Genomic DNA, 16264 nt, shown 5'->3' with positions numbered 1-16264 from the left:
CTGGACTCAGGAACACCTTCACAGCTTCAACACAGGGGGAACGTGGAGAGACAGGGACAAAACACCCCACGGCCTCCAAATCAGCTCCCATGAGAAGACACCATACTGTGCCACAAAGGCAACCATTCACTAGCTTAGGGACCCGCCATGAAGTAAATCAACCAAGGAGGGGAAAAAGGCGGGACAGTCCACAGAAGTTCTCCCGTGTTCCCTCTCTACACGTGCCTCCAAATGCTCCTGAGGGGATATCAAAAGTCTTCCTGGAAGCCTATGGCCTCTGTCAATCTGTCCACCCACAAGTAAACATGTGGGTTTAGCCAGCCATTTCATGTGTCTTTATCGGTAGCCTTGCCCTTCCCTCTCCACCGGGATCCCAACGTGTCATGGAAAGATGCCAGAGCCACCCCTCACCAAAGAAGCTTGCTGTGACTTATCTTGACTAAGGCATTTTCTAGCCTGTTCACACAGCACACACAAGCCGGAAACAACCCGAGGAGGAGCCATCAGCTTGGCCAACCGCCCGGGGACAATGGCCCATTGGATTTCTCCCCTCATCATGAGAAACCGAAACTGCATCTGGTCTCCCAAGCAGAACATCACAAAGAGCCAGCCCTAGGCCAGGAATCCTGCTCTGACCCTGACCATAGACTTCTCTTTCCGTGAGGGCACAAGGCAACGAGTAGCCGGTGGCGGCGGCCTGTAGAACTCAAATGCAGTCGATAGGACCACCAATGGTTCACGCTTCCTTTCCTAGCCGCATGCTCGTCCGTGGCAGGGGACAGAAGTCCTGGCTCCACCAAGGAACCCAGAGACGGCACGCTGTCCCTAGCCTTCCCACCTGCATTGGCATCCCAGGCTCCTTTCCCAATGGCTCTTCTCCCCATGAGACGGCCACAACCCTCCACTTGAACAACGTGGCTGTACACACACACGGCAGCAAACGCAACCTCAACCTCTCCCTACTTTCCTTTTGGGAGCCACGTGCTGGACCTCAGTTCCGATGAGGAGACGGTAGGGTTTTCTCACTCATTTTGTTCAGATTTCCAAGGAATGCATTTGTGGGGGTCATCATCGATCCAAGCACATGCTCAAACGCCGGATATGCAAAGTTGCAGATTCCACCAAGGGACGGCCAGTGAGCTGAATCATGTCAGCATACAGAAGCGGCCAGATCTGAGCCATGGGGCAGGAAATGCAGCCAGTTCTCAGGTCATCGAAGCTCATGTTCCCCAGGAAAAAGACAGAAGATGAGGCTGTAGCACCGGTTTTCAGTTCCCGTGGCCAAACCTCTAGGTTTTAGCAAAGAAGTGCCACTTACCGCAACAAGGTTTAAACCAGGATCCTCATGGAATGTGCGCCAACACCCCTGCGAGACTCCTCCTCCTCCCTTCACCAGGTATTATGGATTATACGGATGGCCCCGGGCTGCTCTGCTGCTGGGATTCCGTCCCTGGCAGTCCACCTGGCTCGGGCTGAGAGAACACACGCGTGCTTGAGGATGCTGCACGGGCGCACCGAGGGAAAGGGCGATACCATCTAGTGATGCGTGCTCTATATCCCCTCAACATTTCATTTGCTGCCCATCGTGCCTGGGTGTCCGCACGTAAATGTGAAAGCAATGTGGCGTAGACGCCTTCACAGCGTGCCGCCATCAGGACGAAGAGCCCCGCTGTCCAACAACACCCTGGCCTCGGGCCCTGCAATTCCTCTCCTGAGCACTCTCCCCTCCATCACAGCTAAAGGATGTCTTCCGGAAACCCTGAGACACGCTCAGGGCAACTGTGCCTCCTCAGACTAAGAGCCAGTGACCTTTGGGGAACACACCAACTCTAAGCACATATGGCTCCACACAGTGGACGCGCCCGGAAGATCAAGAGATCTTCCACAAGGGAAGGGCACACGGCCGAATATGACGGCCTCCACCAAAAGCGGCTCATAGGGACCCACGACAAAGGGCACGTGAGGAACACCTGGACTAATCAAGGCAGACTCACCAGCAGGCATACTTCCTGGCCTGCTGTTAGGACAGACGACCTACCCTTGTCGTACACACAAAGGTAATGGCATGGGAACCATTACGATGCCCAACGTGGCGGGGCAAACTGTTGCAGCAATTGGGTCTCTTGCAGTGCTGCCTGCCACTTTCGCACTCTGGGTCCGTCAGTGACGTGACCTCGGTGAAACCGTGAGGCCCAGGTCCTCTAGAAGCAACGTGTTACCTACAGCCGCGCAACAAGAGAACCCGGCCAACAGCCTAGACACCTGAACCGGTATGACTTCTCTGGACTGTGGCCAGGCACGCCGTACACCACAGTCTCAAAGCACCAGCGGGTGGCAGGAGAAAAGATCCCCGCACCACACATCCTCTCGGGCCCGGAAACCTGTAGCCTTTCCTTGGCAGCCGACTCCCTTTCCGCGTGGTTTTGCCCAATGACCTCCTGGAAGGTCTTCAATCCTCAGGGACTGCTAGGTGGGCTGGGTGTAGTACCGATGCAGGGCTGTACTGAGGAACACCTTCACATCTTCAACACAGGGAGAACGTGGACAGACAGGGACAAAACACCCCACGGCCTCCAAATCAGCCCCCATGAGAAGACACCATTCTGTGCCACGAAGGCAACCATTCCCTGGCACAGGGACCCACCATGAAGTAAATTGACCAAGGAGGGGAAACAAGCGAGACACGCCACAGATGTGCTCCCGTGTTCCCTCTCTACACTTGCCTCCAAATGTCCCTGAGGGAATACCAAAAGTGTTCCCGGAAGCCTATGACCACCATCGATCTATCCACCCACCAGTAAACCTGTGGGATTAGCCAGCCATCTCTCGTGTCTGCTTCATTCGCCTTGCCCTCCTCTCTCCACCGGGATCCCAACGTGTCAGGGAAAGATGCCAGAGCCACCCCTCACCAAGGAAGCTTGCTGTGACTTATCTTCACTAAGGCATTTTCTAGCCCTTTCACACAGCACACACAAGCCAGACACAACCCGAGGAGGAGCCCTCAGCTTGGCCAACCTCCCGGTGACAATGGCCCATTGGATTTCTCCCCTTATCAGGAGAAACCTAAACTGCATCTGGTCTCCCAAGCAGAACATGGCAAAGAAGCCTGCCCTAGGCCAGGAATCCTGCTCTCACCCTGAGCCTACAGACTTCCGTTTCTTTGCGGGCACAAGGCAACGAGTAACCGGTGGCGGAGGCCTGTAGAACTCAAGGGCAGGCGACCGGACCACCAAGGGCTCACGCTTCCTCTCCTACCCGAATGCTGAACCGTGGCAGGGGACAGCAGTCCCGGCTCGACCAAGGAACCCACAGACGGCACGCTCTCCCTAGCCTTCCCTGCTGGATTGGCATCCCAGGGTCCTTTCCCAATGCCCCGTCTCCCCATCAGACGGCCACAAGCCTCAACTTAAACAGCGTGGCTGTGGACACCCACGGGAGCAAATGCAACGCGAACCTCTCCCTACTTTCCTTTTGGGAGCCACGTGTTGGACCTCAGTTCCAAGGAGGAGACGGCAGGGATTTCTCACTCATTTTGTTCAGATTTCCAAGGAATGCATTTGTGGAAGTCATCGTCGAGCCAAGCACATGCTCAAACACTGGACATGCAAACTTGCAGATTCCACCACGGTACGGACAGCGAGCTGAATCATGTCAGCATACGGAAGTGAACAAAGCAAAGCCATTGGGGAAGGAAATGCAGCCAGTTCTCAGGGCATCGAAGCTCGGGTTCCCATGGAAAAGGCCAGAAGCTGAGGGTGTAGCCCCGTTGCACATGTTCCCTTGGTCAAACCTCTAGGTTTTAGGAAAGAGGTGCTACTTACCGCAACAAGGGTTAAACCAGGATCCTCATGGAATGCGGGCCAACACCCCTGTGAGACTCCTCCTCCTCACTTCACCGGGTGTCAGGGATTATACAGATGGTCCCAGGTTGATCTGCTGCTGGAATTCCTTTCCTGGCATTCCACCTGGCTCGGGGTGAGAGAACACATGCGTTCTTTAGGAGGGTGCACGGGTGCACCGAGCGAAAGGGCGATATCCCTCAGTGATGCGTGCTCTGTCTCCCCTCGACATTTAATTTGCTGCAGATCTTGCCTGTGGGTCCGCAGGGAAACGTGAATGCAACATAGAGCTGACGCCTTCAGAGGGTGCGGCCATCAGGACATAGAGCACCGCTGTCCAAAATCCCCCTGGTCTCGGGCACTGCAATTCCACTCCTGAGTGCTCTCCCATCCACCACAGCAGAAGGATGTCTTCCTAAACCCCTGAGACACCCTCTGGGCAACTGTGGCCCCTCAGACTAAGAGCCGGTGCCATCTAGGGGAACACGCCCGCCCTTGGCACATATTCTTCCACACAAGTGCCACGCTCTTACGGGGAAGAGATCTTCCACAAGGGAAGGGGCCTTGGCCGAATATGACGGCCTTCATCAAAAGCAGCTCGAAGGGAACCGTGACAAAGGGCACGTGAGGAACACCTGGACTGATCAAGCGAGACTCACCAGTAGGCACACTTCCTGAGCTGCTGCCAAGACAGATGACCTACCCTTGGTTCACACACAGAGGTAATGACATGGGAAACATTCTGAAGCCCAACGTGGTGGGGAAACCCTTGCAACCAAATGGCATGGGAGCCATTCCAATGCCCATTGTGGCGGAGAACACCATTGCCCCAATGGGGTCAACTGCGGTGGTACCTGGCACATTCACACTCCGGGCCCGTCAGTGACGTGACCTCGGAGAAACAGTGAGGCCCAGGTCTTCTAGAAGCAATGTGTGACCCACAGCCATGCAATTAAGAGAACCCAGCCAACAGCCGAGACACTTGAACCGCTATGACTCGTCTGGCCTGTGGCCAGGCACACCGGATACCACAGTCTGGATGCACCAGCGCGTGGCAGTAAAAATGACCCCCGCACCACACACCCTCACCCGCCTTTAAATCTATAGCCTTTCCTTAGCAGCCGACTCCCTTTTTTTCGCATGGTTGTGCCCAGTGCCCTCCGGGGAAGATCTGCAAACCTCAGGGAACGCTATGTGGGCCAGGTTTAGTAAAGATGTTGGGCTGGACTCAGGAACACCTTCACAGCTTCAACACAGGGGGAACGTGGAGAGACAGGGACAAAACACCCCACGGCCTCCAAATCAGCTCCCATGAGAAGACACCATACTGTGCCACAAAGGCAACCATTCACTAGCTTAGGGACCCGCCATGAAGTAAATCAACCAAGGAGGGGAAAAAGGCGGGACAGTCCACAGAAGTTCTCCCGTGTTCCCTCTCTACACGTGCCTCCAAATGCTCCTGAGGGGATATCAAAAGTCTTCCTGGAAGCCTATGGCCTCTGTCAATCTGTCCACCCACAAGTAAACATGTGGGTTTAGCCAGCCATTTCATGTGTCTTTATCGGTAGCCTTGCCCTTCCCTCTCCACCGGGATCCCAACGTGTCATGGAAAGATGCCAGAGCCACCCCTCACCAAAGAAGCTTGCTGTGACTTATCTTGACTAAGGCATTTTCTAGCCTGTTCACACAGCACACACAAGCCGGAAACAACCCGAGGAGGAGCCATCAGCTTGGCCAACCGCCCGGGGACAATGGCCCATTGGATTTCTCCCCTCATCATGAGAAACCGAAACTGCATCTGGTCTCCCAAGCAGAACATCACAAAGAGCCAGCCCTAGGCCAGGAATCCTGCTCTGACCCTGACCATAGACTTCTCTTTCCGTGAGGGCACAAGGCAACGAGTAGCCGGTGGCGGCGGCCTGTAGAACTCAAATGCAGTCGATAGGACCACCAATGGTTCACGCTTCCTTTCCTAGCCGCATGCTCGTCCGTGGCAGGGGACAGAAGTCCTGGCTCCACCAAGGAACCCAGAGACGGCACGCTGTCCCTAGCCTTCCCACCTGCATTGGCATCCCAGGCTCCTTTCCCAATGGCTCTTCTCCCCATGAGACGGCCACAACCCTCCACTTGAACAACGTGGCTGTACACACACACGGCAGCAAACGCAACCTCAACCTCTCCCTACTTTCCTTTTGGGAGCCACGTGCTGGACCTCAGTTCCGATGAGGAGACGGTAGGGTTTTCTCACTCATTTTGTTCAGATTTCCAAGGAATGCATTTGTGGGGGTCATCATCGATCCAAGCACATGCTCAAACGCCGGATATGCAAAGTTGCAGATTCCACCAAGGGACGGCCAGTGAGCTGAATCATGTCAGCATACAGAAGCGGCCAGATCTGAGCCATGGGGCAGGAAATGCAGCCAGTTCTCAGGTCATCGAAGCTCATGTTCCCCAGGAAAAAGACAGAAGATGAGGCTGTAGCACCGGTTTTCAGTTCCCGTGGCCAAACCTCTAGGTTTTAGCAAAGAAGTGCCACTTACCGCAACAAGGTTTAAACCAGGATCCTCATGGAATGTGCGCCAACACCCCTGCGAGACTCCTCCTCCTCCCTTCACCAGGTATTATGGATTATACGGATGGCCCCGGGCTGCTCTGCTGCTGGGATTCCGTCCCTGGCAGTCCACCTGGCTCGGGCTGAGAGAACACACGCGTGCTTGAGGATGCTGCACGGGCGCACCGAGGGAAAGGGCGATACCATCTAGTGATGCGTGCTCTATATCCCCTCAACATTTCATTTGCTGCCCATCGTGCCTGGGTGTCCGCACGTAAATGTGAAAGCAATGTGGCGTAGACGCCTTCACAGCGTGCCGCCATCAGGACGAAGAGCCCCGCTGTCCAACAACACCCTGGCCTCGGGCCCTGCAATTCCTCTCCTGAGCACTCTCCCCTCCATCACAGCTAAAGGATGTCTTCCGGAAACCCTGAGACACGCTCAGGGCAACTGTGCCTCCTCAGACTAAGAGCCAGTGACCTTTGGGGAACACACCAACTCTAAGCACATATGGCTCCACACAGTGGACGCGCCCGGAAGATCAAGAGATCTTCCACAAGGGAAGGGCACACGGCCGAATATGACGGCCTCCACCAAAAGCGGCTCATAGGGACCCACGACAAAGGGCACGTGAGGAACACCTGGACTAATCAAGGCAGACTCACCAGCAGGCATACTTCCTGGCCTGCTGTTAGGACAGACGACCTACCCTTGTCGTACACACAAAGGTAATGGCATGGGAACCATTACGATGCCCAACGTGGCGGGGCAAACTGTTGCAGCAATTGGGTCTCTTGCAGTGCTGCCTGCCACTTTCGCACTCTGGGTCCGTCAGTGACGTGACCTCGGTGAAACCGTGAGGCCCAGGTCCTCTAGAAGCAACGTGTTACCTACAGCCGCGCAACAAGAGAACCCGGCCAACAGCCTAGACACCTGAACCGGTATGACTTCTCTGGACTGTGGCCAGGCACGCCGTACACCACAGTCTCAAAGCACCAGCGGGTGGCAGGAGAAAAGATCCCCGCACCACACATCCTCTCGGGCCCGGAAACCTGTAGCCTTTCCTTGGCAGCCGACTCCCTTTCCGCGTGGTTTTGCCCAATGACCTCCTGGAAGGTCTTCAATCCTCAGGGACTGCTAGGTGGGCTGGGTGTAGTACCGATGCAGGGCTGTACTGAGGAACACCTTCACATCTTCAACACAGGGAGAACGTGGACAGACAGGGACAAAACACCCCACGGCCTCCAAATCAGCCCCCATGAGAAGACACCATTCTGTGCCACGAAGGCAACCATTCCCTGGCACAGGGACCCACCATGAAGTAAATTGACCAAGGAGGGGAAACAAGCGAGACACGCCACAGATGTGCTCCCGTGTTCCCTCTCTACACTTGCCTCCAAATGTCCCTGAGGGAATACCAAAAGTGTTCCCGGAAGCCTATGACCACCATCGATCTATCCACCCACCAGTAAACCTGTGGGATTAGCCAGCCATCTCTCGTGTCTGCTTCATTCGCCTTGCCCTCCTCTCTCCACCGGGATCCCAACGTGTCAGGGAAAGATGCCAGAGCCACCCCTCACCAAGGAAGCTTGCTGTGACTTATCTTCACTAAGGCATTTTCTAGCCCTTTCACACAGCACACACAAGCCAGACACAACCCGAGGAGGAGCCCTCAGCTTGGCCAACCTCCCGGTGACAATGGCCCATTGGATTTCTCCCCTTATCAGGAGAAACCTAAACTGCATCTGGTCTCCCAAGCAGAACATGGCAAAGAAGCCTGCCCTAGGCCAGGAATCCTGCTCTCACCCTGAGCCTACAGACTTCCGTTTCTTTGCGGGCACAAGGCAACGAGTAACCGGTGGCGGAGGCCTGTAGAACTCAAGGGCAGGCGACCGGACCACCAAGGGCTCACGCTTCCTCTCCTACCCGAATGCTGAACCGTGGCAGGGGACAGCAGTCCCGGCTCGACCAAGGAACCCACAGACGGCACGCTCTCCCTAGCCTTCCCTGCTGGATTGGCATCCCAGGGTCCTTTCCCAATGCCCCGTCTCCCCATCAGACGGCCACAAGCCTCAACTTAAACAGCGTGGCTGTGGACACCCACGGGAGCAAATGCAACGCGAACCTCTCCCTACTTTCCTTTTGGGAGCCACGTGTTGGACCTCAGTTCCAAGGAGGAGACGGCAGGGATTTCTCACTCATTTTGTTCAGATTTCCAAGGAATGCATTTGTGGAAGTCATCGTCGAGCCAAGCACATGCTCAAACGCTGGACATGCAAACTTGCAGATTCCACCACGGTACGGACAGCGAGCTGAATCATGTCAGCATACGGAAGTGAACAAAGCAAAGCCATTGGGGAAGGAAATGCAGCCAGTTCTCAGGGCATCGAAGCTCGGGTTCCCATGGAAAAGGCCAGAAGCTGAGGGTGTAGCCCCGTTGCACATGTTCCCTTGGTCAAACCTCTAGGTTTTAGGAAAGAGGTGCTACTTACCGCAACAAGGGTTAAACCAGGATCCTCATGGAATGCGGGCCAACACCCCTGTGAGACTCCTCCTCCTCACTTCACCGGGTGTCAGGGATTATACAGATGGTCCCAGGTTGATCTGCTGCTGGAATTCCTTTCCTGGCATTCCACCTGGCTCGGGGTGAGAGAACACATGCGTTCTTTAGGAGGGTGCACGGGTGCACCGAGCGAAAGGGCGATATCCCTCAGTGATGCGTGCTCTGTCTCCCCTCGACATTTAATTTGCTGCAGATCTTGCCTGTGGGTCCGCAGGGAAACGTGAATGCAACATAGAGCTGACGCCTTCAGAGGGTGCGGCCATCAGGACATAGAGCACCGCTGTCCAAAATCCCCCTGGTCTCGGGCACTGCAATTCCACTCCTGAGTGCTCTCCCATCCACCACAGCAGAAGGATGTCTTCCTAAACCCCTGAGACACCCTCTGGGCAACTGTGGCCCCTCAGACTAAGAGCCGGTGCCATCTAGGGGAACACGCCCGCCCTTGGCACATATTCTTCCACACAAGTGCCACGCTCTTACGGGGAAGAGATCTTCCACAAGGGAAGGGGCCTTGGCCGAATATGACGGCCTTCATCAAAAGCAGCTCGAAGGGAACCGTGACAAAGGGCACGTGAGGAACACCTGGACTGATCAAGCGAGACTCACCAGTAGGCACACTTCCTGAGCTGCTGCCAAGACAGATGACCTACCCTTGGTTCACACACAGAGGTAATGACATGGGAAACATTCTGAAGCCCAACGTGGTGGGGAAACCCTTGCAACCAAATGGCATGGGAGCCATTCCAATGCCCATTGTGGCGGAGAACACCATTGCCCCAATGGGGTCAACTGCGGTGGTACCTGGCACATTCACACTCCGGGCCCGTCAGTGACGTGACCTCGGAGAAACAGTGAGGCCCAGGTCTTCTAGAAGCAATGTGTGACCCACAGCCATGCAATTAAGAGAACCCAGCCAACAGCCGAGACACTTGAACCGCTATGACTCGTCTGGCCTGTGGCCAGGCACACCGGATACCACAGTCTGGATGCACCAGCGCGTGGCAGTAAAAATGACCCCCGCACCACACACCCTCACCCGCCTTTAAATCTATAGCCTTTCCTTAGCAGCCGACTCCCTTTTTTTCGCATGGTTGTGCCCAGTGCCCTCCGGGGAAGATCTGCAAACCTCAGGGAACGCTATGTGGGCCAGGTTTAGTAAAGATGTTGGGCTGGACTCAGGAACACCTTCACAGCTTCAACACAGGGGGAACGTGGAGAGACAGGGACAAAACACCCCACGGCCTCCAAATCAGCTCCCATGAGAAGACACCATACTGTGCCACAAAGGCAACCATTCACTAGCTTAGGGACCCGCCATGAAGTAAATCAACCAAGGAGGGGAAAAAGGCGGGACAGTCCACAGAAGTTCTCCCGTGTTCCCTCTCTACACGTGCCTCCAAATGCTCCTGAGGGGATATCAAAAGTCTTCCTGGAAGCCTATGGCCTCTGTCAATCTGTCCACCCACAAGTAAACATGTGGGTTTAGCCAGCCATTTCATGTGTCTTTATCGGTAGCCTTGCCCTTCCCTCTCCACCGGGATCCCAACGTGTCATGGAAAGATGCCAGAGCCACCCCTCACCAAAGAAGCTTGCTGTGACTTATCTTGACTAAGGCATTTTCTAGCCTGTTCACACAGCACACACAAGCCGGAAACAACCCGAGGAGGAGCCATCAGCTTGGCCAACCGCCCGGGGACAATGGCCCATTGGATTTCTCCCCTCATCATGAGAAACCGAAACTGCATCTGGTCTCCCAAGCAGAACATCACAAAGAGCCAGCCCTAGGCCAGGAATCCTGCTCTGACCCTGACCATAGACTTCTCTTTCCGTGAGGGCACAAGGCAACGAGTAGCCGGTGGCGGCGGCCTGTAGAACTCAAATGCAGTCGATAGGACCACCAATGGTTCACGCTTCCTTTCCTAGCCGCATGCTCGTCCGTGGCAGGGGACAGAAGTCCTGGCTCCACCAAGGAACCCAGAGACGGCACGCTGTCCCTAGCCTTCCCACCTGCATTGGCATCCCAGGCTCCTTTCCCAATGGCTCTTCTCCCCATGAGACGGCCACAACCCTCCACTTGAACAACGTGGCTGTACACACACACGGCAGCAAACGCAACCTCAACCTCTCCCTACTTTCCTTTTGGGAGCCACGTGCTGGACCTCAGTTCCGATGAGGAGACGGTAGGGTTTTCTCACTCATTTTGTTCAGATTTCCAAGGAATGCATTTGTGGGGGTCATCATCGATCCAAGCACATGCTCAAACGCCGGATATGCAAAGTTGCAGATTCCACCAAGGGACGGCCAGTGAGCTGAATCATGTCAGCATACAGAAGCGGCCAGATCTGAGCCATGGGGCAGGAAATGCAGCCAGTTCTCAGGTCATCGAAGCTCATGTTCCCCAGGAAAAAGACAGAAGATGAGGCTGTAGCACCGGTTTTCAGTTCCCGTGGCCAAACCTCTAGGTTTTAGCAAAGAAGTGCCACTTACCGCAACAAGGTTTAAACCAGGATCCTCATGGAATGTGCGCCAACACCCCTGCGAGACTCCTCCTCCTCCCTTCACCAGGTATTATGGATTATACGGATGGCCCCGGGCTGCTCTGCTGCTGGGATTCCGTCCCTGGCAGTCCACCTGGCTCGGGCTGAGAGAACACACGCGTGCTTGAGGATGCTGCACGGGCGCACCGAGGGAAAGGGCGATACCATCTAGTGATGCGTGCTCTATATCCCCTCAACATTTCATTTGCTGCCCATCGTGCCTGGGTGTCCGCACGTAAATGTGAAAGCAATGTGGCGTAGACGCCTTCACAGCGTGCCGCCATCAGGACGAAGAGCCCCGCTGTCCAACAACACCCTGGCCTCGGGCCCTGCAATTCCTCTCCTGAGCACTCTCCCCTCCATCACAGCTAAAGGATGTCTTCCGGAAACCCTGAGACACGCTCAGGGCAACTGTGCCTCCTCAGACTAAGAGCCAGTGACCTTTGGGGAACACACCAACTCTAAGCACATATGGCTCCACACAGTGGACGCGCCCGGAAGATCAAGAGATCTTCCACAAGGGAAGGGCACACGGCCGAATATGACGGCCTCCACCAAAAGCGGCTCATAGGGACCCACGACAAAGGGCACGTGAGGAACACCTGGACTAATCAAGGCAGACTCACCAGCAGGCATACTTCCTGGCCTGCTGTTAGGACAGACGACCTACCCTTGTCGTACACACAAAGGTAATGGCATGGGAACCATTACGATGCCCAACGTGGCGGGGCAAACTGTTGCAGCAATTGGGTCTCTTGCAGTGCTGCCTGCCACTTTCGCACTCTGGGTCCGTCAGTGACGTGACCTCGGTGAAACCGTGAGGCCCAGGTCCTCTAGAAGCAACGTGTTACCTACAGCCGCGCAACAAGAGAACCCGGCCAACAGCCTAGACACCTGAACCGGTATGACTTCTCTGGACTGTGGCCAGGCACGCCGTACACCACAGTCTCAAAGCACCAGCGGGTGGCAGGAGAAAAGATCCCCGCACCACACATCCTCTCGGGCCCGGAAACCTGTAGCCTTTCCTTGGCAGCCGACTCCCTTTCCGCGTGGTTTTGCCCAATGACCTCCTGGAAGGTCTTCAATCCTCAGGGACTGCTAGGTGGGCTGGGTGTAGTACCGATGCAGGGCTGTACTGAGGAACACCTTCACATCTTCAACACAGGGAGAACGTGGACAGACAGGGACAAAACACCCCACGGCCTCCAAATCAGCCCCCATGAGAAGACACCATTCTGTGCCACGAAGGCAACCATTCCCTGGCACAGGGACCCACCATGAAGTAAATTGACCAAGGAGGGGAAACAAGCGAGACACGCCACAGATGTGCTCCCGTGTTCCCTCTCTACACTTGCCTCCAAATGTCCCTGAGGGAATACCAAAAGTGTTCCCGGAAGCCTATGACCACCATCGATCTATCCACCCACCAGTAAACCTGTGGGATTAGCCAGCCATCTCTCGTGTCTGCTTCATTCGCCTTGCCCTCCTCTCTCCACCGGGATCCCAACGTGTCAGGGAAAGATGCCAGAGCCACCCCTCACCAAGGAAGCTTGCTGTGACTTATCTTCACTAAGGCATTTTCTAGCCCTTTCACACAGCACACACAAGCCAGACACAACCCGAGGAGGAGCCCTCAGCTTGGCCAACCTCCCGGTGACAATGGCCCATTGGATTTCTCCCCTTATCAGGAGAAACCTAAACTGCATCTGGTCTCCCAAGCAGAACATGGCAAAGAAGCCTGCCCTAGGCCAGGAATCCTGCTCTCACCCTGAGCCTACAGACTTCCGTTTCTTTGCGGGCACAAGGCAACGAGTAACCGGTGGCGGAGGCCTGTAGAACTCAAGGGCAGGCGACCGGACCACCAAGGGCTCACGCTTCCTCTCCTACCCGAATGCTGAACCGTGGCAGGGGACAGCAGTCCCGGCTCGACCAAGGAACCCACAGACGGCACGCTCTCCCTAGCCTTCCCTGCTGGATTGGCATCCCAGGGTCCTTTCCCAATGCCCCGTCTCCCCATCAGACGGCCACAAGCCTCAACTTAAACAGCGTGGCTGTGGACACCCACGGGAGCAAATGCAACGCGAACCTCTCCCTACTTTCCTTTTGGGAGCCACGTGTTGGACCTCAGTTCCAAGGAGGAGACGGCAGGGATTTCTCACTCATTTTGTTCAGATTTCCAAGGAATGCATTTGTGGAAGTCATCGTCGAGCCAAGCACATGCTCAAACGCTGGACATGCAAACTTGCAGATTCCACCACGGTACGGACAGCGAGCTGAATCATGTCAGCATACGGAAGTGAACAAAGCAAAGCCATTGGGGAAGGAAATGCAGCCAGTTCTCAGGGCATCGAAGCTCGGGTTCCCATGGAAAAGGCCAGAAGCTGAGGGTGTAGCCCCGTTGCACATGTTCCCTTGGTCAAACCTCTAGGTTTTAGGAAAGAGGTGCTACTTACCGCAACAAGGGTTAAACCAGGATCCTCATGGAATGCGGGCCAACACCCCTGTGAGACTCCTCCTCCTCACTTCACCGGGTGTCAGGGATTATACAGATGGTCCCAGGTTGATCTGCTGCTGGAATTCCTTTCCTGGCATTCCACCTGGCTCGGGGTGAGAGAACACATGCGTTCTTTAGGAGGGTGCACGGGTGCACCGAGCGAAAGGGCGATATCCCTCAGTGATGCGTGCTCTGTCTCCCCTCGACATTTAATTTGCTGCAGATCTTGCCTGTGGGTCCGCAGGGAAACGTGAATGCAACATAGAGCTGACGCCTTCAGAGGGTGCGGCCATCAGGACATAGAGCACCGCTGTCCAAAATCCCCCTGGTCTCGGGCACTGCAATTCCACTCCTGAGTGCTCTCCCATCCACCACAGCAGAAGGATGTCTTCCTAAACCCCTGAGACACCCTCTGGGCAACTGTGGCCCCTCAGACTAAGAGCCGGTGCCATCTAGGGGAACACGCCCGCCCTTGGCACATATTCTTCCACACAAGTGCCACGCTCTTACGGGGAAGAGATCTTCCACAAGGGAAGGGGCCTTGGCCGAATATGACGGCCTTCATCAAAAGCAGCTCGAAGGGAACCGTGACAAAGGGCACGTGAGGAACACCTGGACTGATCAAGCGAGACTCACCAGTAGGCACACTTCCTGAGCTGCTGCCAAGACAGATGACCTACCCTTGGTTCACACACAGAGGTAATGACATGGGAAACATTCTGAAGCCCAACGTGGTGGGGAAACCCTTGCAACCAAATGGCATGGGAGCCATTCCAATGCCCATTGTGGCGGAGAACACCATTGCACCAATGGGGTCAACTGCGGTGGTACCTGGCACATTCACACTCCGGGCCCGTCAGTGACGTGACCTCGGAGAAACAGTGAGGCCCAGGTCTTCTAGAAGCAATGTGTGACCCACAGCCATGCAATTAAGAGAACCCAGCCAACAGCCGAGACACTTGAACCGCTATGACTCGTCTGGCCTGTGGCCAGGCACACCGGATACCACAGTCTGGATGCACCAGCGCGTGGCAGTAAAAATGACCCCCGCACCACACACCCTCACCCGCCTTTAAATCTATAGCCTTTCCTTAGCAGCCGACTCCCTTTTTTTCGCATGGTTGTGCCCAGTGCCCTCCGGGGAAGATCTGCAAACCTCAGGGAACGCTATGTGGGCCAGGTTTAGTAAAGATGTTGGGCTGGACTCAGGAACACCTTCACAGCTTCAACACAGGGGGAACGTGGAGAGACAGGGACAAAACACCCCACGGCCTCCAAATCAGCTCCCATGAGAAGACACCATACTGTGCCACAAAGGCAACCATTCACTAGCTTAGGGACCCGCCATGAAGTAAATCAACCAAGGAGGGGAAAAAGGCGGGACAGTCCACAGAAGTTCTCCCGTGTTCCCTCTCTACACGTGCCTCCAAATGCTCCTGAGGGGATATCAAAAGTCTTCCTGGAAGCCTATGGCCTCTGTCAATCTGTCCACCCACAAGTAAACATGTGGGTTTAGCCAGCCATTTCATGTGTCTTTATCGGTAGCCTTGCCCTTCCCTCTCCACCGGGATCCCAACGTGTCATGGAAAGATGCCAGAGCCACCCCTCACCAAAGAAGCTTGCTGTGACTTATCTTGACTAAGGCATTTTCTAGCCTGTTCACACAGCACACACAAGCCGGAAACAACCCGAGGAGGAGCCATCAGCTTGGCCAACCGCCCGGGGACAATGGCCCATTGGATTTCTCCCCTCATCATGAGAAACCGAAACTGCATCTGGTCTCCCAAGCAGAACATCACAAAGAGCCAGCCCTAGGCCAGGAATCCTGCTCTGACCCTGACCATAGACTTCTCTTTCCGTGAGGGCACAAGGCAACGAGTAGCCGGTGGCGGCGGCCTGTAGAACTCAAATGCAGTCGATAGGACCACCAATGGTTCACGCTTCCTTTCCTAGCCGCATGCTCGTCCGTGGCAGGGGACAGAAGTCCTGGCTCCACCAAGGAACCCAGAGACGGCACGCTGTCCCTAGCCTTCCCACCTGCATTGGCATCCCAGGCTCCTTTCCCAATGGCTCTTCTCCCCATGAGACGGCCACAACCCTCCACTTGAACAACGTGGCTGTACACACACACGGCAGCAAACGCAACCTCAACCTCTCCCTACTTTCCTTTTGGGAGCCACGTGCTGGACCTCAGTTCCGATGAGGAGACGGTAGGGTTTTCTCACTCATTTTGTTCAGATTTCCAAGGAATGCATTTGTGGGGGTCATCATCGATCCAAG

At 55.3% G+C, this 16264-nt stretch overlaps 7 non-coding genes across 7 annotated transcripts; all 7 read right to left on the bottom strand.

Moving 5' to 3' along the window:
- Positions 1 to 986: 986 nt before the first annotated feature.
- Positions 987 to 1078, bottom strand: LOC132504792 (small nucleolar RNA SNORD116). Its single transcript, XR_009535093.1, has one exon. It is a non-coding gene; the product is annotated as a small nucleolar RNA SNORD116 (small nucleolar RNA).
- Positions 1079 to 3487: 2409 nt separating this feature from the next.
- On the bottom strand, positions 3488 to 3579 carry LOC132505346 (small nucleolar RNA SNORD116). The gene has a single exon (XR_009535376.1). It is a non-coding gene; the product is annotated as a small nucleolar RNA SNORD116 (small nucleolar RNA).
- A 2468-nt stretch (positions 3580 to 6047) lies between these two features.
- LOC132504788 (small nucleolar RNA SNORD116) lies at positions 6048 to 6139 on the bottom strand. The gene has a single exon (XR_009535091.1). It is a non-coding gene; the product is annotated as a small nucleolar RNA SNORD116 (small nucleolar RNA).
- A 2409-nt stretch (positions 6140 to 8548) lies between these two features.
- Positions 8549 to 8640, bottom strand: LOC132505340 (small nucleolar RNA SNORD116). Its single transcript, XR_009535374.1, has one exon. It is a non-coding gene; the product is annotated as a small nucleolar RNA SNORD116 (small nucleolar RNA).
- A 2468-nt stretch (positions 8641 to 11108) lies between these two features.
- Positions 11109 to 11200, bottom strand: LOC132504787 (small nucleolar RNA SNORD116). Its single transcript, XR_009535084.1, has one exon. It is a non-coding gene; the product is annotated as a small nucleolar RNA SNORD116 (small nucleolar RNA).
- Positions 11201 to 13609: 2409 nt separating this feature from the next.
- On the bottom strand, positions 13610 to 13701 carry LOC132505333 (small nucleolar RNA SNORD116). Its single transcript, XR_009535369.1, has one exon. It is a non-coding gene; the product is annotated as a small nucleolar RNA SNORD116 (small nucleolar RNA).
- Positions 13702 to 16169: 2468 nt separating this feature from the next.
- Positions 16170 to 16261, bottom strand: LOC132504785 (small nucleolar RNA SNORD116). Its single transcript, XR_009535083.1, has one exon. It is a non-coding gene; the product is annotated as a small nucleolar RNA SNORD116 (small nucleolar RNA).
- Between the last annotated feature and the right edge of the window lie 3 nt (positions 16262 to 16264).

This window comes from Lagenorhynchus albirostris, chromosome 1, assembly GCF_949774975.1.
Source record: "Lagenorhynchus albirostris chromosome 1, mLagAlb1.1, whole genome shotgun sequence".
In the NCBI taxonomy this organism is placed as follows: Eukaryota; Metazoa; Chordata; class Mammalia; order Artiodactyla; family Delphinidae; genus Lagenorhynchus; species Lagenorhynchus albirostris.
Note: the sequence above shows the minus strand (reverse complement) of the source record. Positions and strands in the feature narration are given on the sequence as shown.